A 7,500-nucleotide genomic window follows, 5' to 3' on the forward strand; every position below is an offset into this window, starting at 1 on the left:
AGTCTTGTCAGACTCGTAATCTTCCAATGTCGATGGTTGTTCAGTGTAGTCTCATAGTATTTCTCCCTTCACCAGTCAGCTGGAAAATTCGAAACTTTGCTTTAGGTATTTTTTATAATAGAAGTATTGTACATATTTAGGTTAGGAGAGTGAATAAAACTTTATACATGAATGCAGATATTCATTAAGGGGCAAGGGATACGTCAGTTGTCTAAAGACCGAACGTGCACACAAATCAAGTCACTGGCTGCCGTGTCGTAGCAGGTAGACCCCCCTCCCCCAAAAAAAGAATTTAAATACAGCTCGCAGGAATGGTAAGGTCATAGATCTGCGCAGATCTATCATGGCCTGAGTGAGGCACAAAGTGTCCCACAAAGCCAGATCCCGGCGTTCGTTACAAGTCTTGGTCGATTCGCTGGTGGTATTCTCACTCATTTTTATATAAATAAATAAAATGCTTGAAATTATCATGGATATGGATGGAAACTCCCTATTATGTTCTCATAGACATTGGATTACCTAACATGTCTTAGTTCCATTACTGTCATTTTGTGTGTCAAGTTCAAGTATTAGTCTTTGTGCAGTATTTTGGTGTTACAAGATATATAAGTTTGAAACTTGGATTTTAGGTACAGTGATTTATTTTAATTAAAAAGTCAATTATCTCATCAGATAACTCTAATAAACTGAAGAAGTGATGAAGAATTCTTGACCTGTTGTGAATTCCAGTGTGAGGTCATAAAGAGACAGAACTGAGTAACAATGGATTTAATACCTGGGCATAGCAGTGTGCGGACGGAAACGGAATGCCTGACCGTCTCTCTCACTACCCACACACGGACAAAGGAGAATTTGCCTAGTCTCTCTCACTACCCACACACAGACAAAGGAGAATTTGTCTTGGCAAGTAATCAAATAACAATATTGGACATACATTGATGAATTATATATCGGCGGAAAGGCAGGAAATTCTACAGATATATAGTACATGTGCTTCTTGCTGCTGTACTAGATGATACATAATCGTGATTAATGGGTAAAGAAGGACTTTACACCAGCTCGAGTGTTAACACAGTTCATGGAAATATTCAATGTAGGAATACTTGTTAGTCTCTCGTACACGTTAATTCAAGCCTCCCTTAATCGTATTCAGATTTAATTAAACTCAAATGTGTTTTTAACCATATTTATGAGAAAGAAAATCAAGAATGGTATTATAATTTGTTCATAGTTAGCCTTTTGATCACGTATATTTCAAAATTTACGAAATGTTTCGGCAGTAGATAAGTGATCTTGGTTGGTATGACTGGAATCATATTTGGTTGGAATCATGTGAGTGCATCTAATGATCGTTGTAGGGGATTTAATCATATGAAATCGGGTTTTTTGTTTATTTACAGGGGTATAGCTGGCTGAAGTGATTGTGTAGGTAAATCGACATTAAATGGGGTCTTCTCCTGAAGGCAGTTTAATACTTGTTAAAGCATTTACCATATTTTTTCAAGTGAAACAGGAGGACTATAAGAGTTATTTCAGAATATCCTCCCGTCACTTTGGTTTCATTGTGAGACTTCACATAGACACATTACACTGAATCGTGTAATTGCTCTTGACCCCCTTTTTGGCCTTTATTTAACCAAATTATTTGTAGTCGCCAATCTCTTGGAGGTCCAAGCACCAATTCTTTTGTGATAGTCGCGAGGCGAGGTCTGTGATGCAATGGATTTTCTTTTTCTCCCTACTCTTCTGTGAGGAAGCAGTTGAAGATTAATGTGGCTGTGGCTAACGTTTCTTTTTAATAAGCCACTCTCCTTTCACAATTTGTTATATAAATACACTTAACAATGTTATATAAATACGTACATAGTACACAAATTCCGTACTTAAACTGAAGTTGTGGTGAGAGTTTTGTGCTTAAGGGTCATATGTGAGTTGTAGCAGTTTTCGATATAGCCACCCAATTATATAAATGGTGTATTAATGAATAGTGTATTTTCCAACCTTTACCTATTCACCCTGGGAGAGTATAATGCCAAGTACAGTCTACCGGCTTTTTACAAAGTCTTAAGGGCTAGGTTGCTTGACCTTCGTCTTTTTACTTGACTTCAGTAGATATTGGGACTTATTTATATCGGGATGGACTTGTGGGGGGGGGGGGGGGGGGGGGAGGGGGGGGGGGGGGGGGGGGGGTGGGGGGGGGGCAAGCCAGCCCAACTTGGTGTCGGTCCCAAGCCCGGGTAAATGGAGAGGGTGAGTGACAGGAAGGGCATCCGACTGTAAAAACCCAATGCCAGAACCACGTTTAGTCTAATCCAGGTTCAGAGAGAAGGCCAGGCCGTACCCCGATTAAGCGACGCGCAGGGCCCTCGCCTGACCCCTCCGATATATAGGTAAGGGATACCGCCCCGTGGACAAGTATTATTAAAGAAGCAAGTCCAGATGATTTGAATTGGGACACTAAATGTGGGTAGTCTGACAAGAAAGAGTAAAGAGGTGGCGGAGATGATGAATATGAGGAGACTTGATATCCCGAGTGTGCAAGAAACAAGGTGGAAAGGGAATAAGGCAAAGGAAATAGGAGGAGGATATAAGCTCATGTACAGTGGGGTAGACGAGAATGGTATAAGTGGAGTAGGCATCATTGTAAAGAATGAACGGAAGGAAAAAGTGGTAGAAGTTGAAATAAGTAGTAGTTGGATAATGAAGATTAATGCTATCAGAAGAAGTCCTGAATGTGATAAGTGCTTATGCCCCACAAGTGGGATGTGATAATGAAGAGAAGTCAATGTTTTGGCAGGAGTTGGATGAAGTGTTAACATCAATCCCAGGAGAAGAAAGAGTTGTATTGGGTGGAGACTTAAATGGACGTCTAGGTACAGAAAGAAGAGTGATTTCAAGAATCCATGGAGGACTAGGAATGGGAGAGAGGAACGAAGAAGGCGGAAGCATCATAGACTTTGCAGTGGCATTTGCTATAGCACTAATTAAGACATTCTTCCTGAAAAGAGTTTATTAAACATATTGAAGTGGTGGGAGAGTGAGTTAGTTTGATTTTCTGCTCTGTAGGAGACAACACTTTAAGGAAGTAAAGGATTGTAAAGTGATATATGGAGAGATTGTTAGCCAACAACATAAACTGGTGGTTGCGGACTGAAAAGGGAAAAAGGAAAGAGGAAAAATAACAGTAAGATCAAATGGTGGGAACTAGAGAAGGCAGAAAATGTGGAGCCGACTTTTAGGTTTAAGGAGAATGTTCTGAGAGTAATAAAGTTGGAAGATGATGTAAATGAATTGTAGGAGTTTAACAGCAAAGTGAGCCAAAGACATGGGGTGGAAATTTTAGGCAAAACATCAGGCAAAAGTCCACCAAAAGATAAAGGAAGCTGGTGGTGGAATGAAGACACTCAAGACAAGATCAAGAAAAAGAAAAAATTCCAAAAGAACTATGATAAACACAGAACAGAAAAAAAAAACAAGCAACAAGCAAACGTCTGAAGAAGCAAATAAAGTTGCAACACAACAAGAGCAAAGGCTGCTGCTTTCAATGAACTGTATGAGAATGTCGACGCACCTGAAGGCCAAAGAAACATCCACAGGATAGACAAAGCTAGAGACAAAGCAACGAAAGACCTCATACACATTAAGAAAATTAAAGATATAAATGGTAAGGTTCTAACTAAAGAAGGGGAAATTAAAAGTAGATGGAGAGAGTATTTTGAAAATCTCCTAAATGAAGAAAATCCCGGCAATATCATTGAGGAGGGAAAAGCAAATGAAAGAGCAGTTCCCAGGATTAGTCAGAGAGAAGTAAGGCGCGTACTAAGTAAAATGGAGAAGGGTAAAGCAGTGGGACCAGATGGAATACCAGTCGAGGTATGGAGGTGCTTAGGAGAGGAAGGAATTAACATCATGTGGGACTTGTTCAATAAGATCTGCCAGCAGGAGAAGATACTTGACACCTGGAGAAACATGCTGATAGTCCCCCTTTTACAAAGATAAAGGGGATATCGAAGACTGTGCCAACTATTCGGGCATAAAACTAATGGCTCATACTTTGATAATTTCTGAAAAAATAATAGCGGCAAGGCTAAGGGATGAACTTTGTATTGCGACAAATCATGGAAAATTAATAGAAAAGGGAAAGGAACTACATCCAGTATTTATAGATCTTGAGAAAGCATATGATCGAGTGCCTAGGCAAGAAGTCTGGAGGTGCAAGAGGGAAAAAGGTGTCTCAGAAAAATGTGACGATTGTAAATGATATTTATAGAGCAGCAACAACATATAGGTAAGAAGCTCAGTGGGAACAAAGAGAAGTTTAAGGTGACAGCTGAACTCTACCAAGGTTCCCCCATGAGTCCCTATATATTTTTTATGTGGTAATGGATGTGATAGTGGCTGCAGTGAAAGATCAGGTGCCTTGGAGTGTACTCTTTCCAGATACCATAGTGTTAGTAATCACCAGTAAGAAGCAGACAGGAAATTGGAGTTGTGGAGAAGTACGTTGGAGGACAGAGGCCTGAAGATAAGCAGAGCAAAAACTGAATATATGTGGGTGAATGGAGGAAACCAAGGGGCAAGCATCAACTTCGAGCTGGAAGAAGTAAAAAGAGTTACATCCTTCAAGTACCTTAGGTCACGTGTCACTGATTGTGAAGGGAGGGAGGAGGAAGTGAACCACAGAATACAATCAGCTTGGTGCAATTGGAGGAAAATATCAGGTGTGTTATGGGAGAAAAGATTTAATCTAAAAAAATATATAATAGCATTGTCAGACCTGCTTTGATGTATAGTTGTGAAACATGGCCCATGAAGAAAGCACAAGAGAGAAGGATGGATTTGGCAGAAATGAGAATGTTACGTTGGATGTACGGAGTGACAACGAGAGAGGATAAGGAATGATTTCGTAAGAGGGACGGTGAAAGTTAAAGAAGTATCAAAGAAGCTGCCAGAGAGACGATGGCAATGGTTTTGGTCATGTTAGGAGAGGAGAAGAGGATTCTATATGTAAAAGAACTATGCACATGGAAATACCCGGAACAAGGAAGAGAGGTAGATAAAAAATGAGAGAGAGAGAGACAGTTAACAGGGACATGCGGGAGAGGAACGTGAGTTAGGTAATGGTGCATGATCGCAGAAGATGGAAAAGACTAATAACGAGCAGCGACCCCACATAAAGATGGGAAAAGTTGAAGGTGAAGAAGAAGGACTGGTTTGTGGTAGGTCAGGAGCGCTTCAGAAAGATAACAAACGACGTGAGTCCTCTGTTGCAACAGTCTGCCATGACACCCTTTTACGTAAATAGGCATCGTGAAAGATGTAACATTACCATGTATGTACTTGCTCTGTGAATTAGTGTGTCTACTTGTATAAAACTGACAGGTATAATGCTCACATTTGGAGGCGAATTACTCTTAACACATTTCATGTCCCAGCTCACTATCTGGTTCCAAGTCCAGGTTTGTACGTGTTCATGATTTACTTTAATTGACAGTAACCTTTATCAAACTTTGGTGTAACCCAGCTTAAAAGAGCCCTCAAACACGTCCTGTGGGACGTCAATAGTTAATCGCCCTTTGCTGATTTCGCCATTGACTTCATTTTACGGTCATAATAGATGGGCATGTATTTCCCATGCCCATTAAAAGACCACTTAATCAATGCGAAAGCATGCTCTGTATCACTACTATTAATACTAATATTGCCAGTAATACTACTCCCCTCCGTTGTTGATGCTCGTTTGTATCTAGGAAGAAATATTATATGATATTAAAGACCAGTTTGCTCGAACGGAACCTGTAATTATAAATGAACTGTAATTATGGTCGGGTAAAACATAAGGTGACATTTAGAATAAAGTTTGGCAGAGTCGAAAGGTCAACGTCGTATCAGACCCATGATATGAGTTTCCTCTCGCATTCTTGGGATTGGGTGAAAGAGAGATTATTTCAGTAAAACGTGTATTTCGTTCATAAAGGGTCATTATTATTTTTACTTAAGGCTAACTTCGAATTCGATTGTTTATGACTGTTTCTCTGAATTTTGTTAATACAAGTTTGCAACATTATTATAACTATCAAATTGCATTTTTCAGTATTGTAGCTGTTTTTGCTTTACTTAACTAAGTGAAGTAACGAATTTTCAGGGCATCTTCGAATGGCCTAAGGCATGCAACACCTGTTGTGGCGGAGATATATCTATTAAAATGAAAAAAATAATGATTCCCAAAATTGCTCTGCTCCAGAAGCCCTTGTCACAGATTTTTTGGGGGCTTGTGTGAATGACTTTAAGACTGGAAATTGACCCAGTTACATTCAGTCAATGGAAATTGACCCAGTTACATTCAGTCAGTGAAATTGACCCAGTTAAATTCAGTCAAGTGAGTATCAAGGAAACAGTAGTACTGAAAAGATGACTCGGGCGTTTGTTTCTCTTCGATCGTGGGTGCACTCAAATCCCGAGGTCTCGGCCTCAATAGGAGGCCTGTAAACCTTCATTCTGAGGTTTCAAGCCAGAGCCAGAATTAGAAGAAAAGAACGTCTCCATATATGATTTTGTTAAATCGTTAAGCATTTATTAATGCCGATTTTACTATCCAGCCTCTTATGAGTTAGGTTACGGCCATCGCGAAAATCCCCAGATTGCCCAAAAAATAAACATTTCAGAAAAATGCGAACTGGTTGATAAGCAAATGGTCCATAATTTGTTCTTTTACCCTTTTCAAATTACAAGGGTAGATATTTACCGCATAAAATAACCGGCAAAACAAACATCAATACTAACTGTACATCTCTTTCCGTACTCTGTAGAGTATTAATGTTCGTATCAAATGTTTCTCTTTGAAAACATTTTCCATGAACAAAAGTACTCATTTTAAAGCCATGCTAAAGCACACCTTATTCGTGTGCCTATTTCCCATTTGTAAAAATTACATATCCCAAGAATATTGGATAACAAGGCGCGAGTAATTTGTGGTTGTCTTTAGTTATCCGCGTCCTATGTACATGGAAGCGATTTCTTTTCTCAAATTTTCCGATATAGTTGTTTGTAGCACTAGTTTTCAATGCTTCTCCAGAGTTTTGCCGACCATTTTCAACGGGTATGGTGTAAGTTTTGTATTTAGGGCAATTATAAATGTTAAAGGTACATAAAAAAGAGGTTATTGATAACAGGCCTGTTTTGTATTCTTATGGGATAGTTGTTACCCTCTGCAAAATATATCCGTAACTGGAGTTTTAGATATACTGGAACTGATGTGTCAGAGATGGTGTCCAAAGTTGCCAATCATTTGCTCTTGCTCTCCTGCCGAAGAAATCTCATTGTTTGTGTTGGAGGGGAAGGACCTTTTGTTGTCATGACGACTAGATGATAAAATTAGTAACAGATCCTGAGGGAATCTGGACCACCCGGTCAACTCAGCGTGCTGGGAGACAATAATCACGACCTCCAGTCCCACCCCCTCCCCCTCCCCCTCCGACATTGATCAGCATTTGCTCTTCA

The sequence above is a fragment of the Macrobrachium nipponense genome, chromosome 9 (assembly GCF_015104395.2).
Source record: "Macrobrachium nipponense isolate FS-2020 chromosome 9, ASM1510439v2, whole genome shotgun sequence".
Classification (NCBI taxonomy): Eukaryota; Metazoa; Arthropoda; class Malacostraca; order Decapoda; family Palaemonidae; genus Macrobrachium; species Macrobrachium nipponense.